Source organism: Canis aureus, chromosome X (assembly GCF_053574225.1).
Source record: "Canis aureus isolate CA01 chromosome X, VMU_Caureus_v.1.0, whole genome shotgun sequence".
Lineage (NCBI taxonomy): Eukaryota > Metazoa > Chordata > Mammalia > Carnivora > Canidae > Canis > Canis aureus.
The window spans coordinates 48,686,831-48,690,790 of record NC_135649.1 but is presented as its reverse complement, the minus strand read 5'-3'; the positions used below and the strand labels follow the sequence as shown (position 1 = coordinate 48,690,790).

General features: G+C 45.0%; 1 pseudogene; it reads left to right on the top strand.

The window, feature by feature from the left end:
• The first annotated feature begins 729 nt into the window (after positions 1-729).
• LOC144308863 (protein ARMCX6 pseudogene) lies at positions 730-3,500 on the top strand (annotated as a pseudogene).
• The last annotated feature ends 460 nt before the right edge of the window (positions 3,501-3,960 follow it).

The window sequence follows — 3,960 nt, the reverse complement described above, 5'->3', positions numbered from 1 at the left end:
ATGAAATCATGTACATATATTTTTAAAAATCTAGTATTTCCAAGACATATGAGTGGAGACAATGAATAAATATTTCAAATTTCCCTTTCATGCCTTATTTCATGAAATCTGCTTTTTCCTGGATCCAAGAGACATGATGGATATTAGTGGCTGAGCAGAGAGGGAGTGAAGAGATGAGCTATTTATTGCTTCCTGTATTCTAGAAGAAGAAAAAAAGTATAAATAGTTGCTCCATGAGAAGATAAATTTTTTCCCTGAAAATTAGAGAAAGACAAATCTTAACACAATGGAAATGTATTTTCTTTTGGCTTTTAAGAGTGGTAAATAAAAAATGGATGACAGGTCTGATGCACTGGGGGAAGGGAGAGAAGTGGGCACACTCTTGAATCACTGATGGTGGAAGGGGAACTTGGGTGGAAAGGGATCATAGCTCATTGGTGATGTGTATTTCAGGTTACCAAGAATAGTGAAGAGGTGGTCTTTTTGGTCTTTCCATCAGCTCCCTGTCTAACTTAGAGAGATGTGTTCGTAGCTGAGTGAGGAAGGAAGAAAATTTTCTGGTTGTGCTCGGGTTGGTGTGAGAATGAACATTATCTGGGGAATCTTGGAGTCAGGATGGGGTTTGAGGCAGAGACCTGAAGGGGTAGAGTCAGGTTTCCCTACACCCCCAGGTTACCCACTAGTTCATTTTAGTTCTCTAGATTATGGACGGGGTCATGGGGAGAGTTGATGCTGGAATACAAGAGTGAAAGGTGAGAATTGGGAGCACCTGGGTGGTTCAGTGGTTGAGCGTCTGCCTTTGGCTCAGGTCATGATCCTGGGGTCCTGGAATCGAGTCCCACATCAGGCTCCCAACAGGGAGCCTGCATCTCCCTCTGCCTGTGTCTCTGCCTCTCTCTGTGTGTCTCTCATGAATAAATAAATAAAATCTTAAAAAAAGAAAAGTGAGAATCATTTGATAGAGTCCTGAATCCATAAAAGCTAAGAATTGTGGTTTACCACCCAGAACTAAATCTTCACCAACCGCTATCTTTTGGTTTCCTTGTTTGTCTGTAGAGGGCGGCACATCTCAAGGGAAAGAAAGAGAAAAAGGATATGAAACTTAGTAAAAACTAAAGTGTTTCTTCAAGGAAATCTGGAGTTTGAACTGCCACAGGGGGATGGTAGAGGCAAACTTGCAACCAGAGCCCATTCCTCAACCCAACCCTGTCTGTCTTAAAAAAAAAAAAAAAGGAAAGCAATGCTTAATCACAATCCTTTTTGGCTCTGAGAGAAGCAGCAACAAAATCAATGGGGCAAAAATGAGGGGAAGGTGGGCATATGAAGGGAGATAAACGAGGTCAAGAGAGAGGCTGGAGGGCAAGGAAATGGAAAAAGTAAGCATTTGGGGGTGGGAGTGGGGTGGGATGATAAAAGTGTTTGGAACACAGGGTGGAGGGGGTGCCTGAGATCTAAATAGGAGACATTTGAAAACTAGATTTCTCACTCTAGGGAGAGGGCACTTATGTGCCAGTACATCTACCGATCCCCGTTCTCTCTTGCTTAACTGTAGACATAAATTTAGGCAAGGAAGGAAGGAAATTGCTCTATAGAGTGTGATATCCTGGAGATAACCAGTGGAGGGTAGAGATATCCAAGTCAGGATACAAGGTCCAGAGGTAACTCAGAATCTTCCTCTCCCAGCCTTTGGTCTCCTTCCTTCTTACTTTGGTGCTGGAAAAGTCCAGTGTTGTACCTCTGAGGAAACAGGGGAAATGAGTATAGAGGAAGCAGAGGGAATGAATATAAAGGAGGAAAAAGCCAAAGAAGAAACATTTGAAAATTTAGACCCTTGGTGAGGAGAGAAAGGTATTGATATCCTTGTATTCTGAGTGTTGACATATCCATCTGAGGAAACTCAGATAAAATATCTATGTATTTGCATTGCCCTATTGGATAGCAGTTAGCACAATTTGTGTCTAGGAAACGAATGTCCAGCAATCATCACAATTATATAGCATTTGCAAGAGGGTGAACTTCTGTGATTTGCATACGTTGGATGTGCTCAAGTAGGTGATTTAATGTAAACAGATCTGGAGGTCAGGGGTAGAATTTACTGAAGTGCTTACTCACTAATTAGAGAAGGGTGCAACCACACTAAAAGATGAGCAGAGCAGGGAACATCACGCAAGATGAGGACAATTAAGGATCTAGGAAAAGATAAGTCCATGGTATCTGGCTGAATGAACCATGCGTAGTAAGAACATGGGGCCTCCCAGGAGGACACTGTATGAATAAAAGAGAATCAACCTTTCCCCAACTAAAATTACCTGTTTTTTGGTGATGCTGAAGATATAACAATTTTAGCTGTATTCTTGACCTCTCCAGGCATCCTTTCTTTCAGGGAAAAATGTGGTTTGCTCAGCTCAAGGATGCTGGGTTTTCATTTAGCCACGATATCAATAGTCATTTGGCCAGTCTCCCCATTGTTGGAAACACGATCCTCACTCCCCACCCTGCTATTAAGGAGAAGGCTTTATGTGCTCTGGATAACTTGAATGCAAGTGTTGAAAATCAGGGCCAGATTAAGATGTACGTCAATGAAGTGTGTCGGGAGACTGTGTCACATTGCTGCAACTCATTTCTGCAGCAGGCCGGATTAAATTTGTTAATAAGCATGACAGTTATTAATAACATGCTTGCCAAGCCCATTTCAGACGTGAAGTTTCCTTTGATATCAGAGGGAAGTGAATGTGCTGAGGTTCAGGTTTTGAAACTGTTGATAGGTTTGTCTGAAAAGCCTGTCTTGGCAGGGGAATTGCTGGGGGCCCAAATGCTGCTCTCCTTCACGTCCCTCTTTATCAGGAACGCCAACAGACAGGTTCTCCCGCAAACCCTGGCCTCTTAAATGGCCACCTCGAACAGAATGGAACCGAATCCACCCAAAACCCTTCCGGTGAACACACACTCGTGTCGTTCTCATGCAGAGAATCTGCAGTGGATGCCATCGGAGATCCAGCCTTAGCCAATCACCACATCACGGGGTGAAAGTTACACTTGCTAAATCGAGGACCACACTCTTAGGGGCCAGGCAGGGGTTCTCACAGAGCTTTGAGTGACTCCTTGGTTTTGCAGTCAGTCTGCAGGCAACGTGCATTGTCAATGACTCCCTTGCGGCCTTCCTCGTGTGGCAAAGGGATCCTTTCAGCTGCCAGCTGTGGCTACAGAACATCATATTAGAGCACCGCGAGGGATGCCTTGCCTGTGCTGGTCTCCCTGTCTAAGCTGGACCGTTTGGGGGAGACCAGACGCATATCGGGCTCGTGCTGAAAATGCATCTGTTGCTGCTTAGGTTGAATTCTTTTTCCTTTACTCCTCCTTTGCGAGGTGATGGATGGTGAACCCGTTGATCCAAAAAGTACACTGCCTTTCTCTGTGCTGTACTGACTTAACTTCACCCACCCACGCCTATGTTTGTATGTATCATCAATAAAGTTGTGTGCTTTGATTGACAAAAGCAAGACATGGAACTTGTCCTTGAGTTTACAGTCTACATGCAGAGGAAGACAAAAATATGCAACCAATGCGACCTAAGTAGGGTGCTTGCTCCCTGACAGGTGCACACTTCTCAGTGCTCCTAGGAGGCAGGGGGAGAGGCTGGCTGCATGGCTCAATATAAGCCTCAAGAAGGGGCTGGGTGCTGGGGGCGGAAGCAAGGGAGCAGAGGTGGGCTGTGTGGAATTAGGACTCAAGGAGACAGCACCTGTGAAGCAGGTGACTCAGAGTCTGGCACCTGGAGCAGAGCAATCCCTCAATGAAGATGCCTTTCCTTAACTGCCAGCCTAGACAGAAGGTCAGTATCCTTGGGGCTTGTCTGCACAGCCTTGGGGACCACTCGGCAACGCACCTCTGTGCATTTAATGCACAAGAATGGCAATGACAGTTGTCCTTTGCTGCGTGGTATAGTTCTCTCTGTCCTGC